Source organism: Delphinus delphis, chromosome 1 (assembly GCF_949987515.2).
Source record: "Delphinus delphis chromosome 1, mDelDel1.2, whole genome shotgun sequence".
NCBI classification, from domain to species: Eukaryota; Metazoa; Chordata; class Mammalia; order Artiodactyla; family Delphinidae; genus Delphinus; species Delphinus delphis.
The window spans coordinates 45,927,441-45,945,153 of record NC_082683.1 but is presented as its reverse complement, the minus strand read 5'-3'; the positions used below and the strand labels follow the sequence as shown (position 1 = coordinate 45,945,153).

At 40.4% G+C, this 17,713-nt stretch overlaps 1 pseudogene; it reads right to left on the bottom strand.

Annotated features, from left to right (window-relative positions):
• Nucleotides 1-390: 390 nt before the first annotated feature.
• LOC132419746 (small ribosomal subunit protein uS8-like) lies at nt 391-9,515 on the bottom strand (annotated as a pseudogene).
• Between the last annotated feature and the right edge of the window lie 8,198 nt (nt 9,516-17,713).

Below are 17,713 nucleotides of genomic sequence, written 5' to 3'. Positions count from 1 at the left end.
TCATAACCCACCTGCCCTTGGTCACTTTCCCCCTGAGCCCTTCCGGGTTACAAAGTCTCCCTTCTTCCAAAACATATTTACTGAATACCTACCATGTGCCTGACACTACCCTAAGCACTAGGGTTCCCATAGTGAGAAAGCAGAAATGGACTCGGATATCACGAGTATTACGGTATAGAGGGAAAGACAGGTATGAATCAAATAATCAGGCAAGCATATAATTACAAACTTACAACAAGCATAAGCTGTTATGACTGCATATAACGGAGGGGTCTTTTCTAGTCTAGAATTCAAGAAAAACTCCCTGAGAAGGTAGTGTTTGAAACGAGATTGAAAATCTGTTAAGTTCATTTGGTGAAAAGAGGGGAGGGAGAATTCTAGGGAGAAGAATTAGCACTCCACAGGTCCTGAAACAGAAACACAAAAATGGGCAGCACAAAAGAAAGCCAGTGTGTCAGAGCAAGGGGTAGAGTGAAAAGAGCTGGGCTGAGATGTGAGAGGATAGAGCCGGGTCATTCAGGGCCTTAGGCCTTGTTAAGGATTTTGCTCAGGGCAGCAGGCAGCCGCTGAATGATTTTAAGCAGAGGAAAGACGCAGGTCATGCTGTGTTTTGAAAAGATGGCTGTGGCTGCCCTGTGGAGAATGAATTGGAGAAGAGACGACAGTGAACATATGCAAACAAATTAGCAGTCCATTGCCATGGTTCAAGGGAGAAGTGATGGTAGCATTGGAGAAGGAGCGATGTGATCAGACTGGAGAGAGATTCGAGAAAAATCCGCGGAACTTGGTGGCTGGGGAGACTGGCGAGAGGATATTAAGAATGATGCTGCATTTCTGGGTAGATAGTGGAGCTATTTGTCAGAATACACACTGTAAAAAGGCCCGTTTTGACCCAGGACACTGTAAGTTTGGTTTTAAATAAACTGAAGTTGCAACACCTTTTAGACACCTCAATGGAAATGTCAAAATATATGGATCTGAGGCTCAGGAGAGAGGATTTGGCTAAGATATACTTTTCAGTGTTATTATTATATAGATGATCGTTGAAGCCATGAGTGCAGATGAGTTCACTTGGGGAGAGAGTACAGAGGGATAAGAGAAAAGAGGCTTAGGAAAAGACCTTAAGGATTGCACCATTTGAAGATCACAGAGGGGAGGGTGATCCAGCAAACAGTACTAAGAAGGAGGAGAAAAACCACTGAGATTTCAAAAGCCCATATTCAAACAAGTATGCCTGAAATTCCTTGACCTGGCTACTGACCAGGAAGTATTTATTGACAAAACAACAGCACATAATTACTATGGGCTTCGAGCTTTGGAATCAGACATTTTGTCGTTCTGGTTCTGAATTAGAATCCCTAAACTTCCCAAAAATCGGGTCCCAGAGAAATGAAAAGGCAGAGCACAGAGGGTTTTTAGGGCAATGCAATTACCGTGTACAATAATGGTAGATACATGTCATTACACACTTGTCCAAATTCATAAAATGTACAACACTAAGGGTGAAGCTTAATGTAAACTATGGACTTTTGGTGATAATGATGTGTCAATGTAGGTTCATCAGTTATGACAAAGGTACCACTACAGTGCAAGATGTTGATAATGGGGGAGGCTGTGCGATGCAGTGGCAAAAGGGCATATGGGAAATCTCTTGCGTTCAGTATGACTGTGAATCTAAAACTGCTCTAAAAACTAAAGCCTATTTTTAAAAAAAGGAGAAAAACCAGGAGAATGTTTCACAAATGCCAAGTTAACAAGTGGAGCTGGTGTCCATAGCATCAAATGCTGCTGAGAGGTCAGGTAAGCTGAGGATTGAAAGGTTGCCAATTGGCTCAAGCAATGTGGAGGCCATTGTTAATCTTAGGGAGGATCATTTTGATGGTGGCTGGAGTGGAAGCCAGGATGATGTGAGTTGGGAGATGAGGAGTGACTAGGAGGCAAGAAAATGATGACGGCAAGAAAGTAAACAGTTCTTGTGTGAAGTCTTACTACACAGGGGAAGAGGAGACATGGAGCAGTGGGGGAAGTGGACTCCAGGGGGAATTCTTTAGGAGGTACAAGGCTTGAGCATCCTTAAATGCTGAGGAGAAGCATACATAGGAAGAAAGAAGTTGATCATGTTCTATAATATGGACTTGAAAATTGTTAATGGGTAAAGCTATCTCCCAGGAAATGTTCATGTTTTTATATGGGTGTTTGATGACTTAACCCAAGTAATAGATGATGTGGGACTTCCTAGGTCATTACACTGCCCCAGGCAGAGTTCACTGCTCTGTCCTGTCTCCAACTCTTGATTGGTATCTTTTGCAGTACTCTCAATGTTGTAATGTGATTTATCACCCGTTTCTCCCACTCACTAGACTTCCTAAATTTGTATGTTGTACGTTGTATGTTCTATATTTTATTCGTCTTTATACCCTTGAGAAACAGGACTATGGCATTGCAGAATATCCTAGAATTGAAAGACATAGTAGCTCTGCCTGACCCACTGAATTCGATAAATACTTACTGAATGAATGAACAAGTAAACAACAATAAAAAGAAGATAGAAAGAGGACCTCTGAAGGAGAACACTGGAGTTCAGAAGGGACTTTTCATGTTCCATCAAATCTCAGCCACTTGTAAGAACTCTAACTTCATCCATGTAGCTAGCCCTGGTGGCAAGATAATCCCTGTCTTTACTCCAAACACTACGACTTCTGACCAGCACACAGTGACAGTAATATGAGTCCATCAGGCTCTGCCAGGAGCAACCCAGGAGGAGGATGCCACAAGGCTTGACCTCAGGGATTGAAGACCTGGTGAGCTAAGTCAGCACTTCTTTGGCCAAGACAATTTCTCAGAGAACCCAGGCCTCTTAAATCAAACTTTGCCTGAATTCCAGGCAAAATGGAGCAACACTCTGGCATGAAGGGGCATAAATCATCCCAAACCTAGGGTAGTTGCTTCAAATCTGGGCTGCCTGCTGCCTCTGGAGACCAGTCTGGAATGTGCTATCTTCTCTTTCTTCTTTCACTCCTCGGATAGTCCAGGTCTGGGCAACTGCATTGTTTTTTATGAGAAAAAAAACTATAAAGTTTCTTATCTCACCCTCTCTCCTGAATGGTCCTATCCAGCGGGAATCTGCTGCATCTAATTTTTCTTTCACCTGGAATTCAAGCACAATGTTATGAATTGGCACACTTCCCTCTTTTTGCCACCACTGGGTACCCTCGCCTTCCTCCTGTGCCTGCTCTGTGTGCCAAGGAACCAGTTGCCGTGGACCATAGGCCTTGGGCTCCCTTGCCCTCTGGGTTCCAGGTGGGTTCGTGGAGGTATGAATGGGAGGTACTAGAGGGAGGTAGAGAGCTAAAGGAATGTGAAGTCAATGTATTTCTCCATCCCTCTGTGATCTGCACATGGTTCTGGAATGGTTGCATCCCTCTGCAGCCTCAGCCCCCACTGGGGATCCCCTCCTTCATGATACCAGCTCCCACGGGCCCCAAGGGGTGGCAGAGACCACCACCCTGAGGCTAGCCCCGTGGTGCCTTAACCTGCCCTTACCTCTGTAAATAGTCCCTTTGTCCAATTCTCGTGAATTCCACCTGAGTGTACTTCTGCTTCCTGCCAGGACCCTGACTGACACACCTGGGGGACAAGGGATAAACAGTTGGAAAATCAAATGGCGATATGAATCAAGCCATAACAAACATGAGAAAAGTTTAAGCCCCTGTCAAGCAAGTAGTTCATCTTCCTTATTTACAGAAATGTACTCCCCAAATCTGTCTCAAAAACTCTTTCTTGTGAGTTACAGGGTGCCACTTGTGGTTTTCACTAAGATGGGTAAAGTTCTGACTAAAAGACATTTTCAAATGTCAGTTGATTTATATTTTTTTTTCTGCAACACTGAGCAACGTTGATTAATGTGGAGAGGTCTGTTCATTTTCAAAGGATTGGTTTTTATAAATAGGCATTAAGTAAAATTGTGAAGTAAGTAAAAATCTGTGTTTCCCCTCCCCTTCCCTCCTTTCATGCTACTCTGGGGCTCTGGATCTCTTCTTCCACAGGAAAACAAGGAGAAAAACTAGTACCCCAAGCTGTTAGTGACCCATTACAACTCTTTAAAATCCTAAAATGACGGCAAAACACAGTATATCTTGTTTTTACACACAGCACCTCTCACTCCTATTTCCCCAGTGTATAAACACACACACACACACAACACACACATGCACACAGAAGCATTTGACAGAGCAGAGCATACACGTGGGCTTAAGCTTGCTCAGTAGGCACAGGACAAACTGGAAAAATAGAAATATATGTATTATATTTTAAAATTTATCTTTACACATATATATCTGGAGAAATAATGGGGAAACTGTCAAGAGAAAGTTGGGTGTGTGTCCAACACACATTGTGGCCATTTGATGATGGTGGTGGTTCAGAATAGAGACATCATTTCATCTTTTTTTTTTTTTAAATATTAGCATCATCTTGTTCTTTTTTTTTAATTAATTTTTTTTTTTTTTTTTTTTTTCCGGTACGCGGGCCTCTCACTGTTGTGGCCTCTCCCGTTGCGGATCACAGACTCTGGACGCGCCGCTCAGTGGCGGCCATGGCTCACGGGCCCAGCCATTCCGCGGCATGTGGGATTTTCCCAGACCAGGGCACGAACCCGCGTCCCCTGCATCGGCAGGCGGACTCTCAACCACTGCGCCACCAGGGAAGCCCTATTTTATTTATTTATTTTTGGCTGCGTTGGGTCTTTGTTGCTTCACACGGGCTTTCTCTAGTTGTGGCAAGCGGGGGCTACTCCGTTGCGGTGCGCGGGCTTCTGATTGCGGTGGCTTCTTTTGCTGCGGAGCACAGGCTCTAGGGTGCACAGGCTTCAGTAGTTGTGGCACGTGGGCTTCAGTAGCTGTGGCTCGCGGGCTCTAGAGCGCAGGCTCAGTAGTTGTGGCGCACGGGCTTAGTTGCTCCGTGGCATGTGGGATCTTCCCGGACCAGGGCTCGAACCCGTATCCCCGGCATTGGCAAGCGGATTCTTAACCACTGTGCCACCAGGGAAGCCCCATCATTTCATCTTTCTTAAAGGTTTTCTTTTTCAAGTTTGCTGTATTGTTTATCCCTCATACTTTTGAATATCCTGTATTCCTTTCCTCTGATTCTGCTCACACTCACCTTTTTAAAATCTCTTATTCATGACTGTAGCCAGATTGCTCCAGACAATATAACTATCTGGCTCCCCAAAACTTTCATTTTTCCATTAAAGGAAATACTGTGGTGATGGTTTGGAACTCATGAGTTACCTTTTTTTAAATTCCACTTCCAATTAACGTGGCACCTTATAGTAGCTGACAAGTAGGCATGTTAGGCGTGCTTTTACTATTTTTGAGACAAGAAAGTTATGGGAAAGACATAAACTCTATTAAGGCTGATGGATTGCTTAATACTGTACCTGTGTCGAGTACTGATGTGAGCTTAGTCATAGGAAAAGCAATCACTCACACCTCCCCCCCCAAATAATGAAAATAGCACCAAAATAAATGAGCTGATGGAATTGGATTAAAAGATGTACCATCTCCCCAACTTCCTTTTGAACAGCTTCCTAATGCCTTGGCATGTGAGATTTTCTATGGGCTGCCTCCTACCTGTGTCTCTAACCTTCACCCTATCCTCCATCTGGGCCCGGTATCCTTAAATCAGCAGGCCTCTGTGCCTTATTCCCAAACCCAATATGAGAGAGGACTCAGAGATTTGTCACAGCCTTTATTTCTTCCCTCTTTCCTTTACAAAATATTTAGCATGCATTTATGTTCCACGTGCTGGAGAAGGAGGGCTTAATCCAGCCCAGAGTTGGCTGGGACCCAATGGGTAAGGCTGCCTAATTCCACAACCAGTTAGCTTTGCCTAGGCTACGCTTCCAAATTAGCCCCTACTGGTAATATAGGTGATATTTTCACTTCTGTCTTTACCCTTTTATTATATTTCTTGAAGTTGTTCAGAACCTGAAGGGCAAGAGGAATGCTGCTTATTGTGTGTGTGTTGGGGCGGAGGGGGGAAGGCCCTTGGAGTTGAGGACCAGACACTGTCTAAACCGCTAGAGATAGGACAGCATGACCCCATTCTAATAGAGTTTACATTCCAAAGGAGGAAGACAGTTGATAAACAAAGATCAAAGGTAAATTCAGATAATGGCAGGTGCTAGGAAGGAATGAAATGTGTAATGTCATGGAGGGTAACAGAGTGGACAGGGATGCTTTAGACTGGGGGCAAAGGGAAGGTTCTCTAAGGAGGTGACTGAGGTGAGTCTGAATGATAAGACATGCAGATGAGATATGTGAGGAGCTTTCCACGAAGGAAACAAGTGAAACATCTTGGGCATGTGAAAGAGCACAGAGTAGGCAAAAGAAGATGTGCGTGGCTTTACTAATAAGATGGAGAGTGAGATAAGGTCAGAGACGTAGTTAGGGAGAAGATGACATAAGGGAAGGAACTTGAATTTTCTTTTAATTCTGATTAGTAAGTCTCCTACTGATTTTAAGTAAGAGATCTGATATGATCTGATTTACATTTTTTAACTTTTTATTTTGAGATAATTATAGATTCACAGGAATTGCATAAAACTGTACAGACAGGTCTCCTGAAACTTCACCCCTCCTCACCCTATGTTAGTAACTTATATAACTATATACATACAATATATAGAGTACCTATATGTAATATAGTACAATAATGACACCATGAAATTGACATTGCTGCCACCCACAGAGCTTATCCAGATTTCAACAGTTCTATAGTTGTACTTGTGTGTGTGTGTGTGTGTGTGTGCGTGTCTATATTTTGAGGTGATTTTATAACAGGAGTAGTCTTACCACCACCACAATGAAGATTGTAAATGGTATTGTGTGTTTAATTTCAGTTTAATTTCAGTTTCCACATATATTTTGTTTGTAGATTTTCCTGGTGTGTTCATCTTGTAAATTGCTACCTTGTTGAACTTATTTGTTCTAAGATTTTTCTTTTTTCCTCTGGGGCATTTTATTTGCATGTATGTATTACATCCCTGGAAAAAGAATCCAAGGATTTTCCCTCCTGTGTGTTTTCATCTTGCTTCTTCATGGTCCCTGATGCCAGCTGAGGTTGTCAGTACAATGAAACCAAACTGATGGGACAGGAGCAGAACTGTTCCATCATGTAACTCCTTTGTAGCCACTCTTCCCACTTCCCCCAAAGCCCTAATCCCTGGCAGCCACTAATCTGTCTTCCATCTCTATATTTACAACAGTTCAAGAATATTATATAAATGGAAGCATACAGTATGTAACCATTTGAAATTGGCTTTTTTGACTAAGCATAATTTCCCTGAGATCCATCCACCTGGTTGTTTATGTCAATACTTTGTTTCTTTTTATTGCAGAGTAGTATTCCATGGCAGGTATGTACCATAGTTTATCATCCATTAAAGGATATCTGGGTTGTTTCCAGTGTTTAGCTATTATGAATAATATGAACATTCATGTGCAGGTTTTTACATGAACATAAGTTTTCATTTCTCTGGAATAAATGCCCTGTTTATCATCCATTGAAGGACATCTGGGTTGTTTCCAGGGTTTAGGTATTATGAATAATATGAACATTCTTGTACAGGTTTTTACATGAACATGAGTGGGCATTTCTCTGGAATAAATGCCCAGGAGTGAGACTGCTGCATTGTACTGTAAGTGATTTTTTGGTTTTAAAAGAAACTGCTGTTTTCTAGAGTGGCTGTACCTTTACGTTCCCACCAGCAATGTATGATTAGTGATCCAGTTTTTCTGTATCCTCACCAGCATTTGGTGTTATCACTAATTTTTATTTCTGCCATTCTGATAAACATATAGTGATATTTTATTTGTGGTTGTAATTTACATTTCCCTAACGGCTAATGACGTTGAACATCTTTTCATGTGCTTATTTGTCATCTGTACTTCAGTGAAATGTCTCTACATGTCTTCTGCCCATTTTCTAACTGGATCGTTTGTTTGTACTGTTGAATTTTGAGTGATCTTTGTATGTTCTAGAACGTAGCCCTTTGCTAGATACGTGATTTGCAAATATTTTCTCCCAAGCTGTAGCTTATCTTTTCATCTTCTTAACAAAGTCTTCACAGAGTAAAAGTATTTAATTCTGATGAAGTCAAATTTATCATATTCTCTTTTTTTGGGGTTTGGTTTTTTTTTTGGATTGTGCTTTCGGTGTGAAGTCTAAGAAGTCTTTACTTCATCCTAAGTCCTGAAGATTTTTTATGTTTTATCTAAAAGTTTTGTGGTTTTATGTTTACATTTAAATCTTGGACCTATTTTGAGTTAATTCTGTAAGGATTAGCTCAAGGTTCTTTTATTTTTCTTTTATTTTTTTAATTTATTTTTTTGCTTTAGGGTGTCCAATTGCCCTAGCACCATTTGTTGAAAAGGCTAGCCTTCTTCCATTGAATTGCGTTTGCAACTTTGTCAAAAATCGCTTGGGCATATTTGTGTGTGTCTATTTCTGGGTTCTCTATTTTGTGCCATTGATCTATATGTTTTTCTATCAGTAGTGCACTGTCTTCACTACTGTAGCCATATAGTAAACTTAACATCAAATAGAGTGATTCCTCTGACATTACTACTGTTCCTTTTCAAACTTGTTTTAGCTATTCTAGTTCTTTTAGCTTGACATAAAGTTTTAAATAAGCTTCTCTAATATAAAAAAATGCTTGCTGGGACTTTGATAGGAATTTCATTAAGCTTATAGATCAATTTGAGGAGAATTAAAATCTTTACTATGTTGAGTTTCAATAAATGAACAATAAATGAAATGGTATATCTCTCATTTGTTTAGATCTTCTTTGTTTTCTTTCATCTGCATTTTATAATTTTTAGCATACAGATCCTGTATGTGTTTTGTCAGGTTTATATCTAAGTATTTAATTTTCTGTGGAGCTATTGTAAATGGTATTGTGTGTTTAATTTCAGTTTAATTTCAGTTTCCACATATATTTTGTTTGTAGATTTTCCTGGTGTGTTCATCTTGTAAATTGCTACCTTGTTGAACTTATTTGTTCTAAGATTTTTCTTTTTTCCTCTGGGGCATTTTATTTGCATGTATGTATTACATCCCTGGAAAAAGAATCCAAGGATTTTCCCTCCTGTGTGTTTTCATCTTGCTTCTTCATGGTCCCTGATGCCAGCTGAGGTTGTCAGTACAATGAAACCAAACTGATGGGACAGGAGCAGTTTATTCTGCCATTTTTCTAGATCTTTGAGTTGCAAATCAAATCTGAGGCTGATCATTCCACAGTTATTTAGCCTGCCTATGAGGTTCACAACAATTTTCCCAGCCCTGTGATCATCGATGATTTCAAATTCGCCAATGTAACCATGCTTCATCGTCACAGTTAGAAACCAGTTGGTGACTTTGGAGCATGGACTAATAAGAACCTGTCATTGGCCTCTCTCTTAGGCACTGTTGATGCTCCTGAGAGCATCAGTCAGGACAGTCATTCACACCATTAGGGAAGCATGGAAAGGTGGCTGAGAGAGCTAGGACTTTTTGTTTTGTTTTGAGAAATTGTTTTTGTAGATTCCTTGGGGCTGTCTACATAGACAATCATATTGTCTGCAAATCAAGACAGTTTTATTTCTTCCTTTCAAATATATATGACATTTATTTCTTTTTCTTGCTTTATTGTGCTGGCTAGAATTTCTGGTAGTATGCTGAATGAGAGTGGTAAGAGTGAGCATGCTTGCCTTTTTCCTAATCTTAGGGGAAAAGCATTTGGTTTTTTACCATTAGGTATAATGTCACCTGTAGAATTTTTTGTAGTTGCTCCTTATCAAGTTGAGAAGTCCCCCCTCTATTTCTATACTTTTTGTAGAGTTTTCATGATTGTGAATTGAACTTTGTCAAATGCTTTTTCTGCATCAATTGATATGATTGTGTGAATTTCCTTTAGCCTGTTAATATGGTGGATTACATTGACTGATTTTCAAACATTGAACCAGCCTTGCATCCCTGAAATAAACCCCACTTTGTCGTAGTATATAAATTTTTTGTACATTGCTGGATCCAATAAGCTATGTTTTGCTGAATATTTTTTCATCTAAGTTCATGAGAGATATTGGTTGATTTATATTTTTAAAAGATTGCTCTGGTTTCTTTGTGGAGAATGGCAAGAAGAGCAAGAATGGCAGCTGGGAAACTAGTTAGATATTGTTCTTTTCTCTCAACCCTGAGTTCCCTCCTCAGCCCTAATCTTCATTTGTTTCTTAAATTACATTTTCCTCCTTTGGGTCCAAGTAACAACATAGTTCAAGTTCAACGAATATAACACTGGTGACCCCAACCCACCAACTCCAGAGAGTTTGCTCCAACTCCAGCAAAAGGGAATAAACTTTCCACTCCAGCCATACAAGTCCTTGTGTTGAATATGTCATGTACCTTATTTATGCCTTACCCTTTCTTCAGTATCCTACTAAAGTCCTAGAACCTCCATAAAGCTTTCCCAACCATTCCAGTCATTGGTAAGTGTTCCTTCCTCTCACCTCCTACAGTTCTTATTGTCCATGCTACCCATTTCATTTCATTCATTCATTTATGCATTCAACAAACATTAATTGAGTGTCTACTATTTTGAAGGCACTGTGTAGATACCAGGACACAGCTGTAAACAAACGAGATGAAGTTGCCTTTCCTAATGGAACTTACAGTGTACAGGAGGACACAGCATTAAACATATATATATATATATATAGAGAGAGAGAGAGAGAGAGAGAGATACACTCACAAGAGTGATACAAATCAAGATAAGTGCTGTGAAGAAAAAGCATAGAACATTTAGAACAAAAGAATAGACTACTTTCATTTTTTTTCTCTGCATATTCCAGTTTAATCATAAGTTCCTTGAGAATAGAGACCATATTTAATGTTGCTTGGTTAAATTCAGAATCTAACCCATAGTAGGTATGCAGTGGGGGGTTATTAATGATGAAGTGGCAATGAAGGAGAACAGTATGGTTTGAGGATGACTCTTTAAGTACCAGGGGCTGAAGAAATTCCGCTTTTCTTTGCATCTCTGCAAAAAGTAAGCAATCTATAGAATGCCTTCCTATTGTGTTGGTTTAAAACACAGGGAACCATCTCTTTATGTGTTTTATCTCTGGCAGGGCTCTGAGAATTGTTTTATAATGCCTACCTACTTACCTCAAATGTCCATGCATATCCATCCTCTCTCCAAATTATTGTTTTCTAAGACTGTGCACAATGGTGTGCTAGTAAATGTCTAACTGACTACCTCAAAAAAAAACCCACCAGATTTGTAGCATTTGCTGATTTCTGTGGTGTAAATACTCCCACCATGGCCAATTTAAAACTACCAACAAGTTGTCACTAAACACAGAGATGAGAAGAGATGCACAGTAGCACATTTTTAGAATGCCATACAGACACAGAAAACGTAAATAACCTCAAGAGCACAGTTAATAGTGAAACGTAATACAATGTTAGGAAGTGGTGAGTCCTTTTGAGTATTTATGACCTTTTTCAAAATAATTTATTTAATTTTAAGTTAATGTAATTCCATTTTAATAATGATTGTGTTTATCAGCTGGCTCACAACATTCCTAAAAATTTAACAACTGGCTCTCGTGAGATGGTAAGAGCCAGCTCCAGCACCCCACTTACTATGCAGCTTAATAGACCCATATATGTCACAGATGGAATCCAACTATGCTAAACTGAGTCTTTAGTTAGACCAAGAGGAGAAAGCAAAGTTGAATCTTACTAAGTGACTCTCAACTCGCTCCCCCAGCTCTGCAAAACAATTGAGGGTCATACTAAGAGCTTCAGTGTGGCCATATTTCAAGTTAGCTGACTGAAGACCCACTTCTGACCACCTCTCCCTTGTCTACCTCCACTATAAAGGCTGAAAAAGCTAAGTACTCATTTTCTCAACTCCAGTGAGGCTGAGTTGCCAATGAGACATGAAAATGCTGGAGGGTAGAGAGTGGTCTGAAAAAGATTTTTGCTTTCCTAATGAAAGGACTAGATAGGTCTTTTACTCTTCCTTCCTGTCTCAGATATGAATACGATGTCTGGAGCTGCAGTAGCCATTTTGGAACCATGAAGCAATACGCATGAGGCAAAGGCCAAGAGAACTGAAGAGCTACCGGCTGTGGACTTATTGGGCTCCCAGACTAAAACCAAACCAGCAGACTCCATCAGACTTAATGTTATGTGAGGGAAAAAGCTCCTATTTCTTAAGCTCTTAGGAGTTTTCTGTTATTTATAGCCCAAACCATTCCTAGCCCATACAGATAGGAATTTCATCTGTTTTGGCTTCTACCACCCTAAAAGCTGGAAATAGAATAAGAAGAAAGGCAACTGATATGCCAAGCATGGTGCTGGGTGTTTTTCACACTTCATTCTCTTTAAGTTTCACAACAACACTATGAGAGATGACATTTATAAATGTGTGTAATTTATCATGGTTAGTCACACTTTAAAGGAAGTATGTTTTAAAGGAAGATTTGACAGAGCTGTGGTTAACAGAGCTGTGGTTATATGGAACTTGAAAAATTAATTTCAGTGTAAATTTGCAAAGGTTTGAACACATATTCTTCTTCAGTAAATTAAAAGTACATCATACAAATATTTCCTTTGGATTAATTAGACACAAGCTGCCTACTGACAGACATAGCATAGCATCCATAACTACCTTTTGCCAAGTGACTAAGGGCATTTGATTTGGTTAATAGGCAGTGGGACCACTTTTCCTTTCATCAAAGCTGGCCTGGGTTTCAAGGAAATTTAGAAAAGATCTATCCCCCTGGTGGCATCTGTTAATGAGGAGGAGGAAGTGGTGCTTTCTGTGGAGTGGGCTGGTCCTCTCTTAGGCAGGCCAGAGGAGTGTTTCCCAGGGACCTAGAACTCTCCCGGTGGGAGTCAGGAGGGAAACGGAGGTGAGCACTGCATTTCCAGGGCTCTGTCAATCAGTCAACAAGGAGTTAGAAGTCCTGTGCCTTTAAAATATATGGAAGGTAGAGGCTTCCTTGGCATGAGTCAGGAGCACTGAGAAATTGCAGAGGGTGCCAAGGGAGAAAAATGAGGGTGGAGTGACAGAAGCCACATCAGAAATTATATAAACAGCAAGGGATGTATTCCATCTCAAGGAATGGAATTCCTGTTACTCAGTCATTCTTCAGGCATTCAGAGGAGAGAGGTATTTACTGAGTGTCTCCTATGAGCTAGGTCCTGGGGATGGAGGAGTGAATTATTAAGCAGACGTAGGTTCTGCTCTCATGGGGTTTACAGTCTGGTGGAAAAAACAAACAGTTAAAACAAGTTATAATAAAGTGGGAGGAGTGTTATAATAAGTGAATGCTATTATTTATATTCATGCTCTTCCCTTTATGTGGTGACATGGAATGAAGAAAGAGCACTGGACAAGAGCACCTGGTGAACCCTGTTTTGTTCAGTTATAGAACTTCATCAGTTGTGTGTCCTTTAGTAAATCCCTTTACCCTCTCCATCTTTCTTTTTCTTTCAAATGAGGTCAAATTAGATGGTTATGATTCTATTATTTATACTAAAAATAGCAGCAGTAACTTCTAACAATCATTCCCACCCTGCTTGTGATTGCCTCATTTAACAAGTACCATTTATTTGTTTATAGATGTGCCCCAAAGTTTGCTCCAAGGAACACACTATTTCCTGTGCCTTTCCTCTCTCTACATGGCTCTGACTTGGGCTTCCTGGGCCCTCCTTGCTAATACTGAAGGACCAACACCTGAGGTTGGTCATACCAACATTCTACAGCAAGCCTCTATCTTTTGAACTGGTTCTTCTAGATAAGTACATTTCAAAGCAGTAATTCTTAACTCAAAGTCTTGAGTACCTTGGAAAACAAAGGATGAGCTTACAGGAGTCCATGAACACCTTTAAAATGCATGCAAAAAATGCAGGCAACGTGTATGTGTGTGTGTGTGTGTGTGTGTGTGTGTGTGAGTATTTTGGGGGGAAATGTTCACAGGGTTCTTGAGATCTTCAAAGGTGCCCATAATCCCAAAAGAATTTGGAGCACTGGCTCTGGAGGTTATGATCAAGACATGATCTCACCAATATCTGAACACCCATTGTTCTTGTAACTTTCACCACTAATTCACCAGGGTTGTGCATCTTTTCTATCAGATTATTCCTTTCTTAAGAGTGAAGATTATATCTTATTGAAACAACGAAGTGTACAGGGAAAAAATATATATATATATGGAGAGAGAGAGAGAGTTTGGAGTCAGACAGACCTGGGTTCAAATCCCAGTTCCGCCACTTATTGGCTATGTGACCTGAGACAGGTTACTTAACTTTCAGACTGACTATTTTTTTGTCTGAGTTCCTTTCGGGTCTTCTGGAAATGTATCTTCCTTGTCTATAGGAGAGGGCAGGAGACTCAGTCTAAACCAATCACAGTACCTATTTTCCTAGCCATAGAGGTGGACAGCAGAGGGGCACAGGACCCTCACCCACCAAATAGAGTCCCTCTTCAGGATCTTGCTTAGTGGTACTGGCAGGGGAAAAATCCTTTCCTATCTGGCTGCAGAGAAGTTGGGGCATGAACCTAAGCTGTGTACAGCCATGTCTCCATTCTCATGAGGACATCTGTCAGTAAAGTGAATGAACAGATTTGGCAAACAGCAAGAAGCAGAGGTAGGAGAGAAAGAATCTTGAGAGTTTCAATATTCCAAGCTTCTCAGTTACATGAACCAATAAACCCCACTTTGCATTTAAGCAAGTTTGAGTTCAGTCTATCACATGCAACTAGAATCTTGAGCCCATCGGTAAGTAGGGGTAATAATACCTGTTCCTAAGGTGTTGTGAAGATAAAATAACATGTAGCTAAGAACTAAGCAATAAGCTTTCACCCTGCTTGTGACTGCTCCATTTCAACAGGTACCATTTATTTATTCTTCAATGTGTTCAAAGGAGCACCAGTTACACAGGCTATTTCTAGGTTTTCTCTGAGTTAAAAAAAATAATGAAATAAGTTGAGAAATGCTTGATTAAACAAAATTCTTTCCTCCCATGAGACTTTCCAGGGTCTTCAAATTTGCTTTATGAATTCCCAACTGGGCAAAGGAATATGACCACAGGACCCTGTGTCAAGGAGCATCTGTGAAGACATTTTGGAAACTGCTATCTGTGTGGCTAATTCACTGGGTTGCTGTGGCAAACACAGCTTCAGTGAGAGAGTGACTGTCGTCATCGATTCCTCTTCCACCTGAGCAAAAGTCCACGAGGTTTTCACCTCAATTCTGACAATTATTAGCTGTGGGACTTGGAAAAGTCACTTCAGTTCTCTGAGTCTCAGCTTCTTCATCTGTAAGGTGATGATGTTAGACTCCATGACCTTTTAGAACCATCTAACTGTACAATTCTCTGCTTGTGAGATTATAAAAGGTTCTGGGAGATCGGACGTAGAGAGTCTGGACACTCTGGGCCTCGGAAGGCCAGGAAAGGCCTAGGCTGTTGCGTGGAGGATGGGAGGGAAGCTGGTGCACTGCAGTCACGGTTCACGTCAGTCACTGGAACCACTTCCATTTTTTGGAGAGTTTCTTCCAACATTCTAGCATAACAATCACTGGATTATCTCAACTTTTTAAAAATTGAGGTCTCTAGTGGCACTAGATTCTTCTACCTTTAATATTTGGATGGAACAAAAGTAGAGACTCATAAAATAAAAGGTTAATGTAACTAAATGTTTGCCCTGTGGATCCTCAAAGGCCAAGAAAACCTAACAGAAAGAACTGATGGAGAGTGAAGATCATACAACTTAGAACTCTGCACTCCTGAACAACAACTTTGTATTCTTCACTTAACTTATTCAAATTTAACCAAGACAGCTGTCAACCGAACTCTCTTCTCTTCCGCTCTCCTCAAACTAACCAACAGGAAACCTTCTTAGGGGTGCTTAGTAAGTAAATGAAATGACAATGGAGGAAACCTTTTGAAAACTGCAAATGCTCCACAAAGATATCATTTTTATTATTATTCATAACATTTAAAGTATGATTTTGGCTTTACCACAGACATGACTTCAGGCAAGTAATTCATCAGCTCCACCCTCCACATAAAACGGATGCGGTAATAGATGGGAAAGATCAGCTAGAAATGATTGTGGACGCCTTTGAAAACTGAGGGTCATTGCAATACTTTCTAATTAATAGTAACCATACAATGTGAAGTTATAAATAGATCTGCATCGGAGCAGAACCCAGAGGGCTCTGCTACTTTTTCACTTGTTGCCATTTTGATTTAGTCCATTAGTTCCACTAGCCTATAATTAGCATAACACCCTGGAAAATTAATCCAGACTGATGAGTCAACATCAGGGAAATGAAACAGACTTCTAAATCATGTTGAAATTAAGCTGAAGCCTGACAGCCAGGTCCTCCTGGTTTCAGAAGAAATAAAAGCCTCAAACCTTGGGTTTTCAACTACAGATATGGGAGTCCATTTTTCTCTTTTCAACAACTGAGTTTCAACATTACTAACGAGGTAAACATATTCTTTATTCAAATTTTTAATCACTCAGAGAATTGCAAGCTGTTACATTATAACTGCATATTCTTCAGAAAATATAATTAAGATAAACTGCCCAATTTCTATCTCCTGGCAAAGATTCTGGAGTCGGCCTGAACAAGAGGGTTCTGAAGGTCTGAGATGGCAGAGGAAGTCTTTTACTGAAAACTGTGAGATGGCTGAAATCTGAACCCATGGACAGAGGGATCCAACATGCAGGAAGGGGTGTCGAATAGTACTATAGTCAAGAGGCCACCGGCAGATTAGCCACCATATGGAAGGCTGGAGTACAGAACCAGCTACCCAGGAGGAGAGAGATGAAAATGAGGAACAGTGGAATAAAAATGGGAGTGTGTGTTTGGGGTGCTTCTGCCTGAACAAGCTTTGTTTTCTTGAGCTGCCATGTGGTGTCATGTATAGGTGAGTATGATGAGCTAAAGGCCAGGAACTAGGTCATCAGAGAAATAAATGCGTCCTTTCATCTTTCTCTTTTTGTAAAATCTTTTCACTTTCCAAATTAAATAGCTCCATTCTCCTTTCCGTGTAAATGCCTATCAGCTTTAACTGTTTTATTTCCAGTTGTATGCATGTGATATGATTGGGAAAGTCTGCAATCTTTCCTAATTAAATGTCAATTCATCTAAAGCCTAAGTTATCATCTTCCCTTCTGGTTGAATCCTGACTTCAGATCATCCAGTCTTAAAATCTAGGAGTCTTTCCTTTTCCTTGATCATCAAATCCAATTGCCAAATCCTTCTGCATACTTCTTTTCAGTCTCACCCCACAGCTGTTTACTTGATCTTTTATGTTCAATACCCTAATGCCAGTTTAATCTTCTTAAAGTATATCTTCAATCATGTCATTCCCAGACTCAAAACATTTAATGGCTGCTCACTGCCTAACAAATTCAGGAAAACTCCTCAGTTTGGCAGTCAAAACCTTGGCCTTATCTCCCGTCTCCCATTCACTCCACAATCTGATAGCATGCATTTCCTTAGGTTGTGGACTTCTGGATTCTTAGTTCATCTACGACAAGTGAAAAGCCTCCCAAAGTGGAGGTAGGGGAATCGGTTTGCATGTACAGGGGATAGATCTGCCCATTAGTCATGGGGGCTCAGGAAAACCCATAGCTGCTGCTGGA